The sequence below is a fragment of the Rattus norvegicus genome, chromosome 1, assembly GCF_021556685.1.
Source record: "Rattus norvegicus strain SHRSP/BbbUtx chromosome 1, alternate assembly SHRSP_T2T, whole genome shotgun sequence".
NCBI classification, from domain to species: Eukaryota; Metazoa; Chordata; class Mammalia; order Rodentia; family Muridae; genus Rattus; species Rattus norvegicus.
In genome coordinates, this window is record NC_141534.1 from 240558157 (window position 1) to 240569717 (window position 11561).

Below are 11561 nucleotides of genomic sequence, written 5' to 3' on the forward strand. Positions count from 1 at the left end.
AATACAAAGAAGGAGTTTCTAAAACTGAGCAAGAAAAAAAATTGTCATAGCTTCTCAGAGCGCTTCCCACCCCAGTTTTAAACTCTGAGCCTTCACTCCCAGTGGCCCCCACCTTCTTTCCAGTTACTACTTTTTGGGGGGAATGGGGTGTGCCTGCATGACAGAAGCTTAAGGAAGACAGAGAACTGAAGGGTCTCCCACATCTAGCATCACTGGCTGGATTACTCAAATGCATTTTTCTGTTTAAATATCCTTCATTGGGTGGCTAGATCCTGTAGTTGAGTTGTGAATCTGCTACAGGACACAACAGGCTACACCTAGCTAGGCCAGCCACCAAGTGTGATTGGGTTGAAAAAAGTTTCAAGAATCTTGCCATTCTGACATGGGTCCAGATGATGAAGCTCTCAAGTAAAAGAGAAAGATACACCAAATATTGTTTTTGTTAGCACTGTTAGGTTTTTGGCACAAGGAAAGTTTAGATGTCCTTTTTGCTTGAGAGTTTTCTTGTATTATCTTTTTGTATTATTCTGCAGATCAGGAAATGTGTTCCAAGCCTTTTGGGGAAAATCTAAAAGGACTCTGAGGACTCTGGTCAGCGTACCCATTGGTTTCCAATGAGTTAAAGAAAAGGTTTATCATAGTAAACTAGAAATTTAAATGTATAAGTTTGAGTTGAAAGGAAGGTTCCTTTGTTTTGGTTTGGTTTGATTTTTCAAGACAGGTTCTTGCTGTCAGCATCAGGTGCATCCCTGGACAGCTAGAAAGATCTTTATAGCTAGCTCTCAGACCCAGAGAGACATGTCCTCTCTAGGCGACAGCAGAACTTCTGCGTCCATTGCTGTGGCACTAGCCACACATCCCTTTGTGCATGTGTCACATATGTCAAGGCTCAGATGAAAGACTGGTCCCTACGACCAGTAGCCCCTTCCTCCTCCTCCTCCTCCTCTCCCTCTTCCTCCTCCTCCTCCTCCTCTCCCTCCTCCTCCTCCTTTTCCCCCTCTTCCTCCTCCTGCCCCCCTCCTCCCCCCCCCTCATAGAGGCGGCCTCTGCCAATAAAACCTCACACGTGAGCTGGGTGGCTGTTGTGATTTGTCCAGGATTGGGCGGCGTATGCTAACACTGGTGCAGAGACTTGGGTTTAGAAATTCGCAGGTTCACATCTCCTGACACCACATGGGATTCCAGCCACATCGGATCACTCCCTAGACCTATCCACCCGCTTGTCAGCGTAGACCTCCCCCGGTCCCAAAGGAGGGCTGTTGAGCTCCCAGCCACCCTGTGGTGCCCTTGAGGATGGAGGCATTCACAGTTATGACTGGCCTTCTCACTGACCCCTCCTTCTAGGTCTTCTACCCTTGGGTGAGCGCTCTCTCTCTCTCTCTCTCTCTCTCTCTCTCTCTCTCTCTCTCTCTCTCTCTCTCTCTCTCTTTTTCCAGCCTAGGGGTGGTTTTGGTTTTTTCTTTTTTCTTTTTCTTTTTCTTATCTCTAGGCTACTCTGTAGTGAGCTGCTGAAAAACAAAATCCTAAGCTGAGCCTAGGTAAACCGTTCTCTCTTGGGCTCTGAGTAACACAGCTCGGGAGCTGGTCCGGCAGCTCAGCGGCTACTCCACCACGTGACAACCTGGTGAACTGTCCTGGCTATTGCTTCTAGTTATCATTTTGTCCCCAGAACACCAGAACGGGCAAGTCCATAGCTTCTACCCTCACCCAGAAGGAATGCCTTCGCTGCCATGCCTCCCAGTCTAATTCACAGGCTAAATTGGCCCCATTATCCACAAACCAATAGCTTTGCATGGCCGCTTAAAGGTGCTTTACAACTCGCCAGTGATCATAGACTTTCCCCCTCCCTCCATTCTCTCATGGCTTGCTCTCTGCTCCCAGTTCCCAACCCCTGACTCTGCTACTGTTGCGGATGTTGCTGTTGTTGCTGCTGCTGCTGTTGCTGCTGTTGCTGCTGCTGCTGCTGCTGCCCCCGCCGCCGTGCTTCCGCCCCGCCCCATGCTCTCTCGCTCCCTGCCCGGCACCCTGCTCTGCCCACTCCTTGCTCCTGCACCACTGCCCACCAACAAACCGCACTCTTCCCTCAGTGCTTGTGCAGGGGGTGAGCTGCCAGGCACTGGGACAGAGGCTCTGCGCTAAGCGTGCAGAGAGCCCTGAGTCCCAGAGCCCCAGACTCTGGTCTCTCCTCACCTCAGGGATCTGGCAGCCGCCTCGGTCTGCCTCCTTCATCCAGGGCTACTTGTTAATTCTGAGGAACTCCTTACATCACGGACTGACTTCATCAGGCGAGGCTTCCCTGGGCTACCACCGGCCCCCAAGCCGCCCCTCACACCTCTTGCACCACACTGCTTAAATTTCTCTATATGTTTGTCTCTGCTCCTCCATTCTAAGTTATAACAGGTGACTCTCAGCACCGTCTTGTTTGGGGTCAGTTCTGTGACTGTCAGCTATCTTTGTTGTAGGCAGATAAGGTTTTCTATGCAATTGCTTCAGCGCCATCTTAGCTGAATGCAGTCACATGGCTAGCTATAGCTTCAGCACCACCTTAACTGAAAGTAGTCCCAGGACCATCTGCCATCTTTGTTATGGGCAGTTCCTATCTCACTGCCTTAAGACAGCCTGGTGTAACACCTCCAAATACTTTCCAAGTAAGATAAACTTTTTGTTCTATCCTGCCTTGGTAAATAACTGCCTTGGTGAATAATGATTTCAGTATTAATTTAAAGATTTACAACAGTAAAAGGTTAAAGACCATTGCCTTAAAGTGTTGTTTTTTTTTGCTACTGCCGTTAAGTTACAATGTGCCCTCGTTATTTGCTAGGTACATTCTAGAACAAATAATGAAACAAACACATTGTCTAACTCAGAATATGCTTAATAGATACTAGTTCTCAAGCTTGTCAGAAGTCTGCTAAATGTAACCTTAAATGTTTAAGCTTATTGTGATAGACAGAGACTTCCAACTCTTGACAGTTAACCCTCTAAGGTCTCTGAGAAGATATGGGCACAGCAGTGATATTCTACCTGGATTGTGGTATGATAACCACTGAGAAACACTGCTCCATTGTCTTGCCCACGAGGATACCCAGAGAGCTAAATGTCTCATAGCCTAAGTCAAGGTGGGTCATTTCTCCCACATTCCTACTCCACAGGAAGAGGCTTCTCATCTTCTAGGCCTGAGGGCCAGACTGACTCTGCCCAAGTTGCAATGGGGACCAGAGGGACCTGGGAACTGTTTAGGTAGTGGACCATATATACCAACCTCTGTCATTGTAATTAATACAGAAACCTAGATTATAATTTATTCTTCCCAGATTTCTGACTACATTGACAGCTAAGCTAACTGTAGTTTGATAGCTAAATACAGACCTGGCTCCTTACCCCAGGGTAACCCACCATGATATTAGCTCGTAAATCATTTGGTTAACTAGTTAAGACTGCCAGATCTCATATCAAAAAGGCAGACCCTTGCTCCCAGGCTTCTGGTTAAAGGATACACAAGTTCAGATGAACTGTAGTGTGATGAGTTGTGTTCTGCAGTTTCACAGATGTAATCTTCTGTTACTTCCTTATCTAAATGCAGTTTCCAGTGGCTAAGTGCTTCCTATTTCCTCTCCTTCCTATGTCACTGTCCTAGCATTAACCAATCAAGTTCTTATAATTTAGCCTAACCCTAATAAATCATCCCACTATACGATCCAACTTTTATAACCACAAGTTCAAATTTTAAGTTTCTTTTGGTTGCCTTTTAAATATAGACTTAAAGTGTTTCTAGTGCTGAATCTACAGTCAGATATCATACTCAAATATATATTCCCTTTGGTTGCCTTTAACTCTAGACTAAGGTGTTTCTCATGCTAAATCTATATGATCAACTATCATAGTCACCAGGTCAAGGTTTTGAGTTTCCTTTAATTGTCTTTTAAATGTAAACATTAAATTTTCTCGCCATTCATATATATATATATATATATATATATATATGTATGTATGTTCAGTCTCCTAGATAGAAGAAAAAAGCCTTTCTTGCTGCTTCTGCTTCACAAAAGGTTTTTGTCTTCCCTAAGCTCATCTTAAAGACTGTTCACATTGTTAACAAATGTATCTCTTTTGTAAACTTACAAGCTACAGGAAACCCACTCAATTCTACCTCCTGTGGACCTAATAGACTCCATCCAGATAGTATCCCTGCCAATCAGTAACCTAAATCCGCACTTGCTCCCTCTCACAGAGGGTGGGATTCCTCTCCTGTTCCCCGGGATTAAGACTCCCCTCACCCCAGCCACCAAGACCTAAGGGTTTCAAATGTACACCTTTTTTTCTCCCAAACATGTGTGTGTGTGTGTGTGTGTGTGTGTGTGTGCCTGTTTCAGCATCTTGCCAAGTCCAGCATTTACTCAAAATCTCCATCCAGAGAAGCAACCCACAGATGCTCCAATCTGCTCTCACAGACAGACGCCTCTACTTGATCTGCTCCTTCCTATCCACGGATGGTCCCACAGAGCTAAAGATCACCACGACTCTATTCCTGCTTCACCACCACCTCTTTCTAGTTTTTCCTTTTTTTAATTTAAACAAAAATGGAGGAATGTTAGCATTCCTTCTAGGCGCCTACCTCACCATACTCTGCTTCTACCAAAACATATCCTGGCCTCTTTTCTTTTTCTTTTTTTTATAAAACACAACACTGATGCTGAGACTCTGTTTTAGAAACAACGCAGGGAAGTCAGGCATACTTGGTTGTTCCAGGTAACTATGGGGCGGAGCCTAGAGAGAATGCAATATTTGCTATGTAGACGGGTGTCTTCAAACTCATAATTCTCCTACCTTGGCCTCCTAAGGGCTACAATCACAGATGTATAATCCCTGGCAACATGGAAGTTTGATATTATTTTATTCATCACACACACACACACACACACACACACACACACACACACACACACACACACACCCTATTAAAATGTATCTAATAAAAACACATGATTTAACTAGGCATAGTGGCTCATGTCAGTAATTTCAGCACTCAGGAGGGAGGCAGGAGGATCTGTATGAGTAAGCCACACAGTGAAACTCTCAAAACGGCTGGAAAGATAGCTCAGCCGTTAAAAGCACTTGCTGTTCTTGCAGAGGATGTGAGTTCGGTCTGAGGAGTCCCCTACGAAATAAAAACCCTGGAATGGAAAATTTTCTGTTTCCTAGGGAGGCAGATTGGGGAAATGGGCTGTTAATCGTTGATGGTTCTGTAAGTTCTGAGCTGAGCCAGTCCCTGAAATTTCCTCAAGGCCTCACCAAATGTAGTAAAACGAACATAGCAGCCAATCAGAAACCGACCTATGCAATTTTCCTGGCATCTACCAATCACGTTTTAGAGTACCTAACCCTAAGTAAAGTTGCCTTAGTTTTCTATAAAAGGCTTGAACACCTCTGCCTGGAGTCACCACTTTGATGAATGGTTGACCCCCGCATGCTGGTCATTTCTGCAAAATAGATGCTCTTTGCCTTTGCCTGCTATTGGAATCTATGTCTTCCTTCAGGTTTCTTCTTAGACACTAGCAGGTTCCGAGCACCCACATCAGGTAGCTCACAACTGCCAGTAACTGCAGTTCTAGGGGACCACACACCTTCTGGCATCCACAGGGACCTGCACTCACGTACACACGCCCTTAAACACATACTAATTAAAAGTAAAATAAACCTTAAAAGGAAAAAGTAAACACAAATTCATTTTAGTGAAGTAAAACTTATTAAACTCAGATTACAAAGTTCATTTTAGCACCTTTAATATTCTGTCCACGTGGAGGAGACAGAGACAGACAGGGTCATGGACATAGCAGAAGGTCCAGTTGATTCTGGAAAAAAAAAGTCACTGTTAAGTAAGCTTTAGTCACTGTTTCCACACAGGTTAGCACCGTGCCATACTTGTGATATCTTGGGGTAATCTTTTGTGCACTGTGTAAAGGTTGCCTTTGGATTATTCAAGTGCTGATTTCTGGCAAAGAGTTGAGTGCAGGCTGGACTTTGGTATTGTTATTTTTTTCTGGGGAAAAAGAGAAAAGAAAGAGAGGCCACAATTTGAAAACAACAAGAGAGGAAACATGTTTTCCTGTGTGACACTTCTGTAACATTTTTATGTCCTGAAGACATCTAAAAATTATTAAGAACAGCAATAAAGCCCAATATATTTGCTGTGTGTCAAGGAGTTCACATATACTACTGTCTTCAATCTCCAATAATGCCCTTTGAGAATAAATTAATATTCCCATTTTACAAATCATAAAAGTAAAGATGAAAGATGAAGGGCTTCATTCGCGTCTTCACAGCATATCCAAGGTAGTGAGAACATTTGAATCTAAGACCATGTGACTTAGAGCCACGCTGATGCTGTTACTATTAAACATTAGGCACTATTACCAAGGACTACCCAGGGCCATCCCTGTAGTACAATACAGCTTTCTCTATAGGACAGTCACTTACTAGATGATAACATTCTTGAACATCATTGTCAGCGCAGAAACAGACCTTAAACTTAATATAACGCATGTTGTACAACAGATTTTATGAAAGTAGCTTTTAGAAGCAAAGGAAATGCAGTCTTCATAAAAGACTGGTCTCACGGGGAGCTAGGTATCATAGGTGATGTTGACAAATACAGACAGAAGAGGTAGGACATACACACGAACCCTTCTGCACACATAGTCACCACTCTAGTTCCAGGCAAGAAAGACAGAGGAGGCTGGGTTCTGTGTGAATCTCACCTCTATTCTTGTACAGAGGCTTGGTAGTGTTGGGAGACTCAGGCTTGCTAACCTGAGCAGGTTGTCACAGACTCCTCTTTTGAGGCTGAGTCTCAGGCATGGACTTGCTCAAAAAAAAAAAAAAAAGACAAAAAACAGAAAACAAAAAACAAAAAAAACCAAAAACCAAAAAACAAAAAACAAAAAAACAAGGCAGAATCATTCAGGGAATCTCCTACCTCAGTGGCGCCCTTAGTTCCTGTTTTGTTGAAAATTCAGGACTTTGATGTTGGGTTAGACTTGTGCGCTGTGTATTCAGAAGCTGACCTCTGTGCCGAAGTCCAGTCTGCAGTTTGGTCTTGGGACAATGTACTATAAAGAATGCTCCCCAGTCATCCCTGATTTGTCAACGAATGGCTGAGTAGAAAAGAAAGGAATCAAGTTAGTCGTCTCAAGAGAGACCATGAGGAGCAGGAGAGAGAAGACAGAAGAGGTTGTCGTTAGATGGGATGGACCAAGAGAAGTGCACCCTGAGGAACAGAGCTAGCTCGGAGAGACTCAAACAGCAAGTAACGTGAGGCTTATGGCTGAGATTCAGAGTACAATAATTCAGAACCTGCCCAGCATAATGCGAACATTATTTTATTGTAAAAATAATACCAAGTTCCCGTGTCTCTTATTTGGGAGTTATACAGGATAGAGTAGGGGCACAATCCACCCCACTAACTAACTCTTTAATTAACTTTAATTGTAAGATTCAGGAAAATGAAGAGGTGGAAAGAAGAAAGCTGATATCAGAGTTGTGTTGGGGACACAACCTAGTTTCAAGAGCTAGACCAAGTCACACACCGAGAGTCTACTGACCAAGTGAGAGCACAAAATTCCCTTGAGAAGACTCTTGATGCTTCCCAAGTAAGTACTCTGAACTGTTCCTAAACAGACTCTGGGCACGTGGTCACTTTGTCACGCCGACTCCTTTTCCCTGCTCTCTTCCTCTTTCTTCCTTCTTGCTTCCTTCCCCCACCATTCAAATTACCACAGATGATTTGCCACAGTTTGGTGGCAGCAGTGGGAGAAACTCAAGTTAAGAAAATGGATTCGGGAATTAGCCCTAAAAAGCAGTCTTTCTGGTTGGGATTTCTATGGTTGGAACCCTAGAGCTCCTGCCATAGAGAACCCTAGGATTTAGGGAGCTATATGCATGTATGAAGGTATAAGAGCTAGGTTTGGTATGGCTATTAAACCAAATGGGAAGATGGCGTTATCTCTATTACAGCTGTGCAAATTTGGTGGCAAGCCAAATTAAATAACTTTGATCCAGGACTTATAACATTCCCATCCCCTCAGAAGTTTGAAGATTAAACATAGGATTTCACAAGTTGGCTGTTAAACTAATTTGACAACATAAACTTCGCCATCGTAGGTTGAATGAGAATGGCACTCATATGCTTATAATTTCGAATGTTTGCCCCCCCCCATTGGTGGAACTGTATGGGAAGGATAGGAGGTGTGTCCTTTTTGGAGAATGTGTCACTGGGGTGGGCTTTGGGGTTTCAAAAGTCCATGTCAGATCCAAGATCCAATATCTCTCTCTGTCTCTGTCTCTGTCTCTTTCTGTCTCTGTCTTTCAGCCTCCCCCGGACCCCCTCTCTGACTGTCTGCCTCCTGCCTGGGGATCAGGATGTCAGGATGTAAGCTTTCAGCCACATGCTTCCTCCCACGATGACCATAGACTAACTAACCCTGTGAGTTAAATGCTTTCTTTTGTAATAGTTGACAAACACAATAACTAAGAGGATGGTCTCCTTCTTTAAACTATTTACAAGTTGAAAGATTAACTATAATTATAAGTCAATTCTGGTGTAGTGAGTTGAATATTTACTACTTGTTACGTTTTTTTATTGTTTTTACTTAGCTTGTTTTTTTTCTCCATCTTTATTAACTTGGGTATTTCTTATTTACATTTCAATTGTTATTCCCTTTGTTACCTTGAAAAGAATGTTCATGTTCAAATACTGGTTTGCTGATGATTACTTAAGATAAATTGAAATCACTAGCTGTGCAAGTTACAACTAGATTGCTAGGTACTTAAAATGTCTATCGCTCCAGGCAACTTTCAACACTATCTACTTGGTTTCTCCTTGGTTTTATTAACATTTATATAAACAGTGGAGAAAAGCTGTCTCCCCAAACTGATTTCTGCTTACCTACACATTTATGTTCCCTTTCCACATCTGTTTAGTTGGATAAAAGGGATATGAAGACCATTTTCTAAGCTGAGATTGCCAAGAAAACAGAGCATAAAGCGATCTTGCTGCTAGTTCATGGGAGATTCTGTACAAGCAGTCAAGACTGAGGGGTTAATGACATTAAGCTCCCAAAGAGGAAAACCGTAAGATTGTATTCGCAGACATGCTCACAGATTTTAAAGGGAAGACGTGACCCGTCTTCACAGACTCGGGTGTTTTGAACACTTGATTCCCCAAATGGTGGCATTGTTTTGGGAAGTTATGGAACTTTAGAGTATGGGGCCATGATTATTTCATCAAGAAGGTAGCTGAAATCCTTTCTTGGAAGTTTGCTTTTTAGGACTAGTTCCTGGAGCCATATTCTTAGCCTCAACTTCCCATCGCTGCTACCAAACAGAAACCTCGTTCCGTACATCTCCTATCTCAAAGAACTCTAGAACACCCTTTTTCTCCCTCAGCGCGGGCCTCGGGCTTCTAGCGCTCTTTTCCTCCGCTCTTGTTCGGCTCCCGGTTACAGCCGACCCCATGGGTTTCGGAGACCTGAAAACCCCCGCCGGCCTCCAGGTGCTCAACGATTATCTGGCGGACAAGAGCTACATTGAGGGGTACGTGCCATCACAAGCCGATGTGGCAGTATTTGAAGCAATCTCTGGTCCACCACCCGCTGACCTGTGTCATGCTCTGCGTTGGTAAAATCACATCAAATCTTACGAAAAGGGAAAAGGCCAGCTTGCCGGGAGTGAAGAAATCTTTGGGCAAGTATGGCCCTGCCAGTGTGGCAGATACCACAGGAAGTGGAGCAGCAGATGCTAAAGACGATGATGACATTGATCTCTTCGGATCTGATGTTGAGGAGGAAAGTGAAGACGCAAAGAGGCTACGAGAAGAACGCCTTGCTCGGTATGAATCAAAGAAAGCTAAAATGCCTGCAGTTGTTGCGAAGTCTTCCATCTCGTTGGATGTGAAGCCTTGGGACGATGAGACAGACATGACGAAGCTCGAGGAGTGTGTCCGAAGCATTCAAGTGGACGGCTTGGTGTGGGGCTCCTCTAAATTGGTTCCAGTGGGATACGGAGTTTAAAAGCTTCAAATACAATGTGTAGTTGAAGATGATAAGGTTGGAACAGATTTGCTGGAGGAGCAGATTACTGCTTTTGAGGACTACGTACAGTCCATGGATGTGGCTGCTTTTAACAAAATCTAAATCATCCTTAAGTCTGTGCACTTAAATAAAGCTTGAAAGATTAAAAGAAGAAGAAGAAGAAGAAGAAGAAGAAGAAGAAGAAGAAGAAGAAGAAGAAGAAGAAGAAGAAGAAGAAGAAGAAGAAGAAGAACTCTAGAACAACCCAGCTCAGTTATTCTTGCAAATGCCCAGAGTCTGTTTAGGAACAGCTCAGAGTACTTACCTGGGAAGCATCAAGAGTCTTCTCAAGGGAATTTTGTGCTCTCACTTGGTCAGTAGACTCTCGGTGTGTGACTTGGTCTAGTTCTTGAAACTAGGTTGTGTCCCCAACGCAACTCTGATATCAGCTTTCTTCTGTCCACTTCTTCATTTTCTTTCATCTAACAAATTAAGTGATATACTGCTTTCTTCCTGCCCTTTCCCTAAAATAGCCATAAATCCATGTAGATTAAAACTCTCTAGTTGCTACTCTGGTATTGACGCCTGTTATAATAATTACAGCTGTTTTGCCTATCAAAATTAAGTACTGACACTGGTCTGTGCCATTCGGGACCCTGTCATCCTGTTGATATTAGGCAGTCAATCCCATGGCCACATGTACAAGCCTCGCTTGCAAAAAAACAGGTATCCCTAGTGTTTGAAATAAACTGATGTACCTGGCACTAGACTATTTTCCATTGCCTTAGGGTGAAAATGGCCCTCTGTTCCTTCCGAGGGAACATAGTAATGAGTTTCCAGGCAGATCCATTCTGATATTGTTATTTCCCTGATCCAGGTCCCCTTTGCTCAGTGTTGTGTCAAGATGTCTGGTAATTTTAGTTCGCAGACTCTAAGCCACTGTCACATTCTTGTGTCAATAACTAGAAACTAGAAACACATTTAAAGAATCTCTAGGTTCTAGAACACTGAGTCCTTAGTCATGAAGACCATTCTTGCCAGGGAACTCTCCCCTTTCCAGTGCTGTGGTCATCCCCCAATCTGGCATCCTCAAAATCCACTTCATGTTTCTGCCTCCCATCATGCATAACTACCAGATTCGTTACTTGTTTTATAGGTGAGCTATTTATTTCTCAGGCAGAGCCTGTACCTTCCCTCTCAGGCTGTACTGTACCGGTCCAGGTTATTAGCCTGGAAAGAATAAGATTTGGAGCCAAGCAGTGGTGAAACACATGCTAGTCCCAGCACTCAGGAAGCAGAGGCAGGGGGAATCTCTGAGTCAAAGGCCAGCCTGGTCTACAGAGTTTTGGGATAGCCAGGGCTATGCTAAGAATTCTAGTCTCAAAAACACAAAACAACAGCAAAAGGAAAAAAAAACAGATTTAGTGGGGGCAGTTTTTTAATAAGTACAGTTATCATCCTGTTGAGTGCCTGCCTTAGTTGGGGTTCACAGTC

The 11561-nt window shown here is 43.6% G+C and overlaps 1 pseudogene; it reads left to right on the plus strand.

Moving 5' to 3' along the window:
• The first annotated feature begins 9430 nt into the window (after positions 1-9430).
• Positions 9431-10205, plus strand: Eef1b2-ps3 (eukaryotic translation elongation factor 1 beta 2, pseudogene 3; annotated as a pseudogene).
• Positions 10206-11561: the final 1356 nt, after the last annotated feature.